Source organism: Calonectris borealis, chromosome 20 (genome assembly GCF_964195595.1).
Source record: "Calonectris borealis chromosome 20, bCalBor7.hap1.2, whole genome shotgun sequence".
NCBI classification, from domain to species: Eukaryota; Metazoa; Chordata; class Aves; order Procellariiformes; family Procellariidae; genus Calonectris; species Calonectris borealis.
Genome location: NC_134331.1, coordinates 4,672,347 through 4,685,006, shown reverse-complemented (window position 1 = coordinate 4,685,006; position 12,660 = coordinate 4,672,347). Strand labels below are relative to the sequence as shown.

At 46.4% G+C, this 12,660-nt stretch overlaps 1 protein-coding gene across 1 annotated transcript in view; it reads left to right on the top strand.

Annotated features, from left to right (window-relative positions):
• Window positions 1–12,660, top strand: part of RHBDL3 (rhomboid like 3) — a 72,489-nt gene that overhangs the window by 18,117 nt on the left and 41,712 nt on the right. The gene's annotated exons all lie outside the window — the stretch shown is intronic.

The window sequence follows — 12,660 nt, the reverse complement described above, 5'->3', positions numbered from 1 at the left end:
ACGAGATCAAACGTGCTGTTACATTAAAGCTGGTAATACTGCCTGGCTTGGCAAAAGGGCTGAGGAATTGTTCCAGAGTTTTGTTATATGTTCAGATAGTGTCTTCCATAGTGAGGATCAGACCTTTAAATTTAGTCCATGTACAATAGCATGGGTTTTAGTGACTTGGTGAAAATGTAACTCCAAGGAATTCCCTCTTTGCACAGGGCTTGAATGTGATTCGGTTGTGAACACTGCGTGCGTCACAGTTACAGTCTCCAAGTAGAGGGTTCAGTGCTTCATTGCATCTGGGGTGCCTTTATGGGGCGTGTGGTTGTGAGGCATGGACTCTGCTGCTGCTCATAAAGAAAATGTGATCATTAAGTTGAATTACGATGGACGTTGGTTTCCTTTTTCAGATTTAATGTATGCATGTATTTTGTGTCCGCTGGGCCCTCAGCAGCTTGCGGGTGGACATGCAAATTCATAGCTGCAGAGGATGACTGATCCATTAATAGGTGGAATTTGATGCTCATAAAAATGAATGCATATTATGTTGCATGGCAATGCCTTGCTTGAATTTTTAAGTCGCCTGAGGATCTCTTACTTGGAATTCCATGGCTCAGGCTATATTTGTTACAAAAGCAATATAAACGGAGAGGCCCTGTGGTTTCAGAGGGTTGGCTATTCTTTTGTCTGTGAGTATCACACATACTTTTTCTGTATCAAATGTTATTCCAAGGAAGCTGTGAAAATGTGAAATGCAATGATATCTAAAAACAAAGCATTGCAGTCCAAATTCACTGTGTCCACAGAAATATCTGTCTTTGGAGATCTGTTCAGATACTATTTTTCAGGAAAAGCCAAGTTTTAGTAGATAATTTTTTATTATTAGGCTTTCATGGAGGGATGTAGAGGACTAAAAGGATTTGGTGGGTCATTAAAATAAGTACAGATCTGCCACTGTGGGGTTTTAAACACAAGATGAAATCCTGGCCCCTCTGAAGGGGCCTCATTTGCTTCCTTTGGGCCCCATGCTAATTTCGTTACTGATTTCAGAAGGGTAAGGACTTCCCTTGATTTTAATTTCACAGTGTTTCTTTAAGCATGCAGACATAGAAATATTCAATTTCTTTTGCTGAGGGTTTTGTTAAAGGAAGCTCACACAACATGCACCCCTTCCATGGTAGAGCATTCATGTGATAAATTTTATTTTTCAAGCACATGAGGTTGTGATGATCCCTCAGATATTGAGAGGCTGCACTCTGAAAACATTGGCGCTTCTTGCTTTTCCTTTTAGCACTGTGAGACAAATACTTCAGCTCTTCATCACTTATGCAAGCCTGGGCTGAAGGGGCAGTAGCAAATATGCAGGGAGAATATTGTGATACGCACCATAAAGTTGTGCCAAGGACAAAGGAATATCCAGGCTCAAATGATCTTTTCCCCTGAGGCTTCTATGGTTTGTTTTAATTTTTCCTAACGTGAAGTGCTGGATCCAAGCCTTGCTAACAGCCAGCATCTTTCATGTCAGGGAAGAAATTCTTTGCTAGCGTCTTCCTTGGCCACAGCCTCTCTAAATGCTGGTGATTTCAACACAGCAGAGTTTGGCTGTGGAAAGTCTATTGTTACTGTAATAATGTACAGCTCTGCGGGTACCGCATCCATCTCTGACTGATCTGTTCTCATGAGAATGTATGCCAGGGTTAGACTGAACAGTGTCTCCATTTTGCAGCCTGAGGAAATGACCATGGTTTGGTGTGTTTGAGAAGGCGATCGAAAGAACCAGATTTGCTGGGTGAGCAGCAGGAATAGAACCAGGCTGAAGTACCAGTGTGGCTGGGGTGTGGGTGGCACCTTCATGGTGCTTCTTCCCCGCACTATGGTGTTTGAAAAAAGAAATCCCATAGAGGCAAGTAGGGATGCTTGGTTATGACGTCTTGCCTCTGAAGTTGTGATTGCAGGGATTTGCAGTCTGCTATGGGATGGTATAAGCCCATCTTTCAACTTGTAAAAAAGCTGCTGTGTTTGCTTGAAGGACATCAGGCAAGTATGCAGGCAAAACCCAGCTGCTTTTCTTCTGAAGGCTTGGTCTCTCAAACAGTCGGTGCCCAGGGTTCTTGGGAGTCTTATCTCAAGTCGGTGAATTCAGTGGCGTCTTTGGATATCAGTCACTCTTTGGGGCCGCGGAAGGCAGCATTGCACTGGGGATGCTTCCGCCAGGTCGCTCTAACCACCAGCTCCTTGTCAGAGAACTCTGGCCTCCTTTGCTTGGGCTGGGCTGCAGTGCAGAGCTCCACACACAGCAGCCAGCTTGTATGGCTCAAAGATAAAGGAATGGTAAGATATGTAGGACTGGAAAAGACCTCAGGAAATTTCCCCCCTTCTCCATCAGCCCCCCACCACAGATCAAAGCTATCTAAACTGTCCCATTTCCTTGGTGTAGGAGGGATTCCCACTTTTAGCTTGTCTGAGACCGGGTCCACAAGGCCTGAGAAGAGTGAGCGGAGAAGCTGTTCACCAGGACCTGCTTCTTATGATGGCACCAGCTGGCAGTTTCTGAAATAATTTTTACTTTAGCTGCCTCCAAACTCTGTAGAGGTGAGAACTGGAGCAAGCAACACTGGTCAATTAAAATGGCCATATAATTTTCATTGCCATAATAAAGACTAATGTTGTCATGGTTTAACCCCAGTCAACAACTAAGCCACTCGCTCATGCTCCCCCCAACCCCGGTGGGATGGGGGAGAGACTTGGAAGGGCAGAAGTAAGAAAACTTGTGGGTTGAGATAAGAACAGTTTAATACTTGGAATAAAATAATAATAATAACAACAACAACAATAATAAATTGTAATGAAGGGGAAAATGAGAGAGAGAGGAACAAAACCCAGGAAAAACAAGTGACGCAACCGCTCACCACCCACTGACTGACACCCAGCCCGTCCCTGAGCAGCGATCGCTGCCCACTGGCCAATTCCCTCCAGTTTATATACTGAGCATGACGGTGATGTGGTATGGAATATCCTTTTGGCCAGTTTGGGTCAGCTGTCCTGGCTGTGCCCCCTCCCAGCTTCTTGTGCACCTGGCAGAGCATGGGAAGCTGAAAAGTCCTTGACCAGTGTAAGCATGATTTAGCAACAACTAAAACATCAGTGTGTTATCAACGTTATTCTCATACTAAATCCAAAACACAGCACTATACCAGCTACTAGGAAGAAAATTATCTCTCCCAGCCGAAACCAGGACAAATGTAAAGTTAAGTTAATTATTTTATACAATAGGCCAGGAATTAATCTCACCTAAGCAACCCAGTCTGTTGTACCTCCCTACTTGCTAAAACAAGCAGTTATCTATGCAGTGAGATTTTCTCGTATATGAATGCTAAGGGAAGAGTGTGCTCTCTGTTGAAGACAGCCATGGGAGTTGGACTGGCTCGCTTTCTAGCTGTGTTCCCTCCCTTGGCTGACAGGTGAAGAGGCTGATGGCCAGCTTCAAGTTAACACAGTTATTGTGCTAGCTTACATGGTAACTGTGCTGAAGATCCTGCTACTACCTGAGTAATCTCATTTTTGAAGAGTGATTCTGCTGAAATCTTTGTCCGTGGCATGAGCTGAGTCAAAACTCTAGTTTCCCCCTCCATGCTGGGGAAATACCCAGACTCAGGGTGCAAATCCTCAAACCAGCAGGAGGTTTGTGCCTATCCTACATGGGACGAAACACTGCAGAGCCCCAGGCAGCTTCATGGCTGGGTCACAGCTACTTCCTTTCTAGTGAGAACAAGCACCGTGGCTGACTCTGTCACTGGCTTACATCTGTCTCCGGCGGTGCAATAGATTTGCTGTCCCATGCATGCTTATACGTCGTACTTTACTGCAGGGCTGAGCAAGGCTAAAAATTTGCATCTCCTGTCCAGCTCCTCCAAGTTGCTCAGTGTGATGAGCAGAGCCTGGTTATATCTGTTCTCCATCTGTCCCTTCCTCCCTCATCTTCGCTATCGTTAATTGTTAGCGTCTGGCTTGAAAGATTGCCTCTTAGCATGGGTGCTGATGGGCTCTTTCCACAGAGGATTAAGGCTGGAGTGAATTGACAGGAGACTGTATCCTTGCTGTGGGAAGTTTGCCAATTGTGTGCGGGCTCAGTGCTGCCGCTCTTCCAATTACTCCAGTTCATGTCAGGACGTAGGCAAGAGTCAGTTGCAGCTCCGTGTCCCCTCACCATGCCCAGCTGGCCAGATGTGGCCTGGCGCGCTGCGTGCTGGGTTTGGGAGAGGCCCCCTGCACCCAGCTGCTACATGCGGCCTTTGTCGAGACTTTCAGTCTCTTTACATCAGCTGCACCATCCCATGGAGGTGATTTCATACCTGGCTCGTCAGGTGGTTTCCACTGCGCGATCGCAGTGCTTTAATCAAGGATGTGGATAACGATAATAGCATTGTGGGGGGTGCTGGCAGTAGGAGCTGAGATGTCATTTCTTACTCTATCGTGCTCCCTAGGTGGGTAATGTGTCTGTAAATCACACAAATGCTTTCCCGTAGCTTTGCTTTCTGTTACTGCCTCAGCTGCCAGGATTTCATGGGACACAGATCTTAGCTTTTGGCGAAAGCACGGCCTCCTTTCCTTGTAAAGGTACTTAGTATGTATTTCCAGTGCTCTGAAGCATAGCTGAGGGCCCTGCTAAGCTCACTGAATTCAGGCCCTGCGAGGCGATACTTCTTTTTGCTTTATTTGGTTTGCTTTCCTGTGGAGTCTGTATTTTTTCCTGTATGTGCATAGGGAGCAGGGGAGAATCCCTTGGCATTTCAGAAAATAGGAGTTTCCCCTTACCTCGTTGGTCTCCTGATCTGCCCCTAACAAGTCCTTGGAGACCCTTGTTGCTCTTTGCCAAAGGTGATATGTGTCCTGCAGTAACCGAAGGGTATCTGTGCCTTGCAAGGACAATCTGGGGCCTGGAGGCACATTTGCTCCTTGCTGCCAGTAGCACGCGTGATGACTCTTTTTCCATAGTCAAGGCAGACTGGCAGAAACTTTCTGTGCTTTGAAGCTATCACACCGGGGAGGGTTTCCATGTATGTTGATGCTGCCTACAGCTATAGCTGTTGCAAAAAAAGTCCTCTTCCTTCTCCCAGTCTAAAGGAAAACTTTTATGTCTAATCTGTCTCAGACTTTAAATCTCAAAGATAGCCAAGTAAAACCAGCAGAGTTCGCACCAAAGGGCTCAATTTTGTGGGCTTCTTGGAGAGAATGTTAAAAGATGTTCACAGGGTTTAGAAGCATTGTTGGGTTTATTTTTTTGGTTTTTTTTGTATGAAAATCCCACTGGCTGTATTCTCATGTCATTTTAAGCCATTGAAGATAACATTTTTTTTGTTTCTTTCATTAAAACTATTTTTATCCTGGCTCCTGGGACTGTTCAAGTAGAAATTAAAACACTGCTTGGTATTTCCTTGCCCATCCTATCTGTTCTTCATCCCCAAATCCTTTCAGCTCTCCCCAGCTCTCCCCCCTTCCCTCCCCAGCTTGCCTTGAAGGGCTGGGAAAGCCGGCGCTGGCGCATTATGTTGCCTGTCTGATTGTTGTGGGGTTGTGTTTGTGCGGGGAAGGTCACGAGACAAAAAGACCACCAGGCAGGGGTGGGCAGGGGGTGTTCAGTCCCTCTCCATTCAGTCCTTGTGGCGATGGGTGGGAAGAGTCTTGTTTGCATGACAGGATTTCAGGGGGCGATTGCTTTTTGTTTAGGTTTCTTCCACGGCTGCTGCATGGGCCCTGGAGGGCGACAACAAAAGTAGAGCATATATATGAGATTCATGGGGCTGAAGCGTGCTGAGATAACCAAGAGGCAAAGATGTCAGTGCAGGAGTGACTGAGCCAGAGCCAGCCACTGTGTGCTTGCCGCCTGGGGACTGTTAGCAATTGCTCTGGGTGGGGTGTTTGTACTATGTCCAGTCTGGGCGCTTGTGCGAGCTCTTCTTGGGTGTCTGAATCCTGTGGGCTGAGATCCTTAGCTGGATGAGTGCTGTGGAAGTTTCTGTCTGTGGAACTAAGGTTGTAATGCCAGAGGACAGCTCTACGGACCTGCCACAGTAGCTGTGCTTCCCTCAATTTTTTTGAGACTTCTAGCCAGTGACTTTTATTTGCAGCAGCTGCCTCCTTCCTTGCCCATCAGCTCCACACTTTGGAGAGCATCCTTGCATTTAAACAGTGCTTACTTCCTTATCCTCCCTCTGAGAAGCTGAGAGTCCCTCTGCACAGCTCTGCCCTCACCGCCCATCCTTAGAAAGCAGCTCAGTCTATATTTACCACTGGTGTGCACAAAGGCAAACATTGTCAGGGATTCATTGTAACTGTCCCAATTACCCTGAGTTCATTTGCATAAGAAGATTGACCAGCCTGTGGTAGTGGCTTTGCCTGGGCTGTCTGATATGGGACACTTAGATTTGGGGAGCAGAAAAGAACTAGAGTTCCCAGGCTGGGTGTGGGATGGGGAGGGAGTGACAGTTTTGGTCCCTAGGAGCACGGGTGCTACAGCATCCCTTCCTGGAAGGAGGATGACTTGTCAGCCCCTAGCCGCTGGCAGCACAAGTCTGCCTGATTCAGTTGTAATAGCTGCCAGTTCCCCAGAGATGCAGATTCAAGGAACCCCAGGCATGCCTGAGCTCCCGGCTGTCCCATCCAAGTAAATCCTTCTCCTGTGTAGTGTGTATGTGTGTATTTATGTATTTATTTTTAGTAGGTGTTGACCCTGCTGGAATGCTTTTAGAATAAGCAGTGACCTGCCTTGTGTTGTCACTTCCCTCAGGCACATGTAACCTCTCCTCCTTGTGTTTGGATTTCTTCCAGAGAGCTAGCTGTTCCTGCAGGCAGGCACCGAAGGGAGAGGAAAGCAGCTGGGATGAAGCACAAGTCAGGAAGCAGGCTGAAATGGTATGATCTCTTGACCCAAAGCAGTAGCTAGTGCTGTTAGGGCTTGTTAGCACGGCAGCAGCTGCACAGCTCACACTCCTTTCACTGAATTGAGAATTATTCATATTCTTTTTCCCTTCCCCCCAGTGCCATATGTAACATGATCTGCCTGTGCCCAGGTTGGCAGATGGAAAAGCAAGACACACTTCTGTTTGCAGTAAGGGTTCTTCCTGGGCTCAACTGGTCTGTGAAGTTGCAATGTTCAAGCTTGTCAGCTTTGGCAGAGCAGCCTTTCTGGAGACCCTTACAGTCCCTCTGTCACTGCTGCGTGTGTGCATATGCCTGTGCAAACACACATCCATCTCTTCATCTCCCTGCTGCTTCCAGGAGAGACTCTCACACTTGGACATCTTGTCTTGGTGCTTGTGGATATCACCAAACTTGGCGTACTTCCTGGGGGTGCTTTGACTTTTACTCTATCTTAACCCTTCCTTAAAAATCCCCCCTCTAGTATTTGGCAATTTCCAATTTTTACTAGTTAGCTATTAGGTGGCAATGTAGGAGTGCTTCATGGAGGTGGCTGGAGCACAGGCAACTCATCTCAACTAGAGTAGTATTTTAAGCCTCTTGCATCCTTGGGTGAATTACTTCACCTCTCTGCCTTGAGTTCCCAGTTCATAGAGTGGAACTCTGGCTACTGAGCCAACGGCAGTGTTTCCACTGTGAATCATAAAGAACACAAATTATCATTTCAAAATACAGTATGTGCTAGAGACCTGATTGCTAACAGCCAGATCCCAAGTCTGTGTCCTATATTTTTGGACCTCTCTGAGAGAGATTGATGATCCAGCCCAGATTTCTCAGGAATTCCTTTGCTATTTCATTGAGGTGGGAGGGGGAGAAATCCTCATGTCTTTTCTCAGATGAGTTGCAGCTTGTGCTCTGACTCCAGGAAGCTCACATTTTTTTCCTGAAATTAACTGCATTGATATTGTTATGTTTGCTTGGTGCAAGAAACATCAAAAAAGAAGAAAAGAAGGAAAGAAGGGGGCAGAAGCTGAGGCACAGATGGGCCCATCATGGTTCCTCTAGCAACACTTTAAAAGCCAGTTTGTGTGTTTGACTTCCCTGATATATTGAAAAGGCAAAGTAGGGTCAAATCTTAGATTTAAATTTGTTTTCCTTTCCATTGTGTTTGTTTTTGAGGGCTGTCCCCTACCTTCTACTGGGTTTCTATGACCTCTCATTTTAGCTTGTGTGACAGTGAAGTCTATTTATGAGCAAGCGAAACATGAGCTCCAGGCACTGAATTAGCTTTTAAATGGTTGTTCCTGACAAATATGAAAGATTTTCTGAGTATGAAGTAAAGGGCTATGATTTAAGGCCTTGCACTATCCCTTTTAGAGTGAGTCACTGTATCTTTTGCTTTGCAGTTGGGAAAATTAGATTTGGCACAGGATCACGTAGCGGGGTGACTGATAGACCTAGGAGGATAACAGATACCTTGGCCTATCTAAACCTGCACACCCAAAAGGGATGGGAGTGTATCCACTTTTCAGCTCTGCCAGTGAGGTTCAAGTAATAAGATGTGTCCTTTCTAAATGCTTTATTTTCCCCAGCTGTGAAAAGGGTGGAGGTGGGTGAATAATGATATGTAGAGTTTTGTTTGCAATTCCCCAAAAGTTTGGGAAAAATGCTCTTTGTTTCCCTTTGAGTAAAATATTTAATTTTACTTGAGCCGAGCCATCTGGGCACTCTAATGAAACATTTTAAAAATGGTGATGTCCAGTGTTTTGGCTTTGTGGAATCCGAGGGAACGTCTTCTAAACAATCAATGTTCAAAGCTAAGGCAAATTTACAGGAAACTCTTGGCATGACTGAAATCTCCAAATTTTTACTTGAAAAAGTTTTGTTTTGAAAAAGTTGTCCAGGCTTTAGAAATGGGAATGCCCTGCAAATAACACTGATGATAAACTATGTTTCTATGTCATACGTATAAATGGCATCTTGTCCCTCCTTTAGGGTAGCATTACACTTGCATCTCTTAGGCTGCTGCTTGTAATTATCCTGGTGCTTTATCCGATCAGCTGTTTCCATGTCACTGGCTCAGTTTCACTACAACTCCCTTTGATGGGGGCCCTCTGGCCTTTGGTGGCTGCTGTTCAAGTTGCTCTGGGTTCATGAGAATTTGTTGACTGGGAGCAAAGAAGGTGCCCGATGTTGGAGGGATTATACAGGGACAGATGACGGTTACACTGTCTGCTCCAGGCAGCTTTTCTGCTCCTGGATTAGAGTTCATGCTGTGTTCCTTGCCTCTCTCTCTAAGGCCTTGTCAAGTCCATGTGGGAAGCTATTCTGCCTGCACGGCTTCACTTTGTGCCGCTCAGCTCTCTCTCTGCCCCGTTTCTCCTCCCTCTTTCCCCTTCCATTCAAGCGGCATCTTTCAGTCTTCCCCATTCAGGTCTGTCTTTGCTCTCTGCCCTGTGTAAAACTTCCATGCCCTCCCTACCATTCATCACCTCTTGCTCATTCACCTCCCCGCTTGCCTTTCTCCATTCATCTGGGCTTCCCCTCAGCCAGTCTGGGCTGCCCTCTCCTCCTGCCCCTCCGCAGTCCTCCTTTTGTGTCTTGCACTCCCTTCTCTCTGACCGTCCCAAGCACAGCAGTCTGCAGTGTGCTCCGTGAGGATGCTCTGCTAGAAGTTGGCCCCGCCTGAAGGGCTAATTAATCCCCGGTGGAAGCCTGGTGGGATTGTTTTGGGTGGATTTGTCTCTCTAGTTACCCTGCAGGTGAGAAGATTTTTTTCCCCACTCTCTTCCCGCTTCCCAGAGGTGCAGCATGATGCATGAATAGGAAGAGCATTGCCATTTCCTGACCTTCCTTTTCAGTCTGGTCTTGCTGTCTCTCCCTCCTGGCTTGTTTCCAGTTTGTTTGCAGTGGTTGCAGCTCTCAGGCGGCTCTTTTGGGGGTCTCTTTGATTTCCTCTTTCCTGATGAGTGTAACATGCATTCTCTTAATTATACTGGCTCTCCAATTATGGTTGTTGCCTGTGCCTTCTCTGCTTCTTTCTTCTAATCATCTACGTTTGGGTCATATCAGTTTTGGAAAGCCATCTCTGCATTTGAATGTGTGATTTAAGTGTCACCCAGGAGATAGAGCTTGTGAATCGTAGTAGCCAGAGCTTGTTGTTTCTAAGTCTCAATGCAGCCACGACCCTGTGCTTGTGATGCAGACATGGCAAATAGGGACCACAGGCCTCTGCCAAAGATCCCCCAGTCTGCTGTGCACCTGGTCCCCTACGGCTCACACCCGTGCCGGCAGTGTGCGGACATCCACCCGATCCTGTTGAAGGAGAAGGTCTCTTTGCTGCAGTGTGGCAGGAAAACTAGGTGGGAGGTCTGCTTGCCTGTCGGTGCCCATGCGGGCTTCAGCTTTGAATGGTTAAACTGCATTCAAGCCAGTCTGTTCAAGTAAAAAGGGAATATTGGAGCTTGGGAAGAGGGCACAGGCTTGTCGGAGGAAGCAGGTGCTCTTTAAAGCATGTGTGAGCCCTGTACACATGAGAAATCTGATTAGTTCAGCGAAGGAGGAAGAAATGAGGTGGAGGCAGCCAAGGAGAGGGGCTCTGTGAGCGAGTGCGGGTGTGGCTGACGGGACGAACGCTCTGTTGTGAGGGGGGCTGCGAAGGGAGCGTCCGCTGCTGTCTCCCCAGGCAGTAAGGAGCCCCTGGTACGGCTCAGGCAGGGCCAGGCTCTGTGAGGATTTGTCAATGCTGTGAGAAGGAGCCTTTCCCCTGACAACTGTCTAAAAGAGGGATTTCAAACCATGCTGTAGTACGGTTTATTGTCAGGCTGGTGAGTGTGTAAAAGTGATTCCCTACTCACTGTGTTTGGGCCCCACAGAGACATGACACCTTGCAGGGCACAGCTAGCACCAGGCCAGCCCTGATTTTGTCACCTGCAGGGAGAACTGCTCTGCTCCAGCCGTGAGGCTTGGGCTGGGAACCTGCATGGACAGCACTTCTATCAAGTTAGTTGCATTCCTGTTGTGGAGTCTTTATTATGAGTTGCTTTAAAATTTATGACAAGTTTTGTGTCTGTTTGAAAACTGTGGCAAAGAGAACTCTAGAAACACTGTGTCTTGCCTTGCATTTGTCCCTTGTATCCAGTAAGGGCCTATAAGAAGCCAAAAATGCAGCTTGATTTTTTCTGAGTTGTGGTTGTGCAGCTTTGGCACTTGCACAAATCTCTTCTACCCTTAAACCAAAGTATATTTGACATAGCAGACACTGGGAAAGTGCAAACACTGCAGATCTTACCCTTGCAGTCCTCCATGCAGGGAACCTGCAGTCTGGGTGTCATCCAGGACTGATTTGGATATATCTCCTAAGAAATAATGTGAACCACCACAGCTTCCAGCAGTCTGGCTCCTTACTGCGGTTGTAACCCCTGTGATCACCCTGGAAAAATGCAAGCCAGGATTGCTTGCTCTCAAGTGTTTAAATGATAGAGGTTAGAGTAATAATTAATGCTCCCAGGTCTGGGCTCCATTTGGAACCAGCCTGTCTGGAGTACTTTTGAGATGGTTATGTCATTGCTGTGTAACGCCAGGTGCCTACAAGGCATTGCAGGGTATCATGCGATACCTCTGGCTCCTCTTCACAAGGCTGACATTATCTTCTGCTCCAGTTTAGCTTTTTCCAAGCTAAAGGATTTCTTCGGTAGCTTCTAGTCCCCATGACTTGAGCAAAGCCAGATGTAAAATCAGTATGAGTTAAATATGTTTCCCAGTCTGTTTGGTAGGAGTTTTGCTGTGTGATTGTTGTTCTAACCAGAAGCGTGATTTGAGTTCCAGTATAAGTGGGTCATTCTGGTTATATGTGTGTTACAGCAGTCGTTAGTTGGGGCTTTAAATGCATCTGTTTGGCTTAAGTTTTTCTGAGCCCTAATAACTTGCAGTCAGGTCAGAAGGGAATGTTGGGATTGTCCAGTCTCTCATAATGAAGCCCAGAAGATTTTCTGAGTGGTCTTCTGCATGACCTTGGCCATACCTCATCTCCTAGGAAAACTTGCAATTTGATTGTAAAACTTCTGGTGAAGTTGGTGAGACATTTCACTTGTTAATAGTAAAAATAATCAACTTATTCTAATCTAAAGCTGCCCAGCTTTGACCTCTACCCCTAGATGTGATTATGCCTTTGTCATAGTGGAGAATCCTCTACTGCCAAATTTCTGTTTGCTTTGTGGTTCTTCTGGACAGTGATCAAGTCATTGCTTAACCTTCCCGTTCATAAGCTAATGAATTGAGCCTGTCCGTGGAGCCAGTCAGACTATACCAGTAACAAAGTGCCAAACACAGAGGTAATGTCACCTCATTTACAAACCTGCAGGTCACATTTCCTTTTTTTGAAGGCAGTGTTACCTTGAGAGCACTCAGTGTAACAAACAAGGCTTTTTTTTTTTCCCCCAAAGCGGCTGCTTCTGAAGATGGCATTCCCCATCCTGTAAGCTGGCTGGCATTCTTGGCTCCTGGCCATATGGCTTTCTGTTTGTTTTTACTGTAATATGTATTGTTTGCAAGCACCCAGCTTTACCAAAAGACCCAGCTCATGCTTAGTAACTTGCTGCTTTAGCTCATCTGTGAGCATAATGCAGAGTTATCTTATGCTTTCTCCTAAGTCGCTAATGACAGTTCTGTAGGGGCAAGAACGAATTCTCATGGGACCCCATTAGTGGCATCTGCATGTGATGGTACATCTCTAGCTTAGTTTTATTTTTGAGA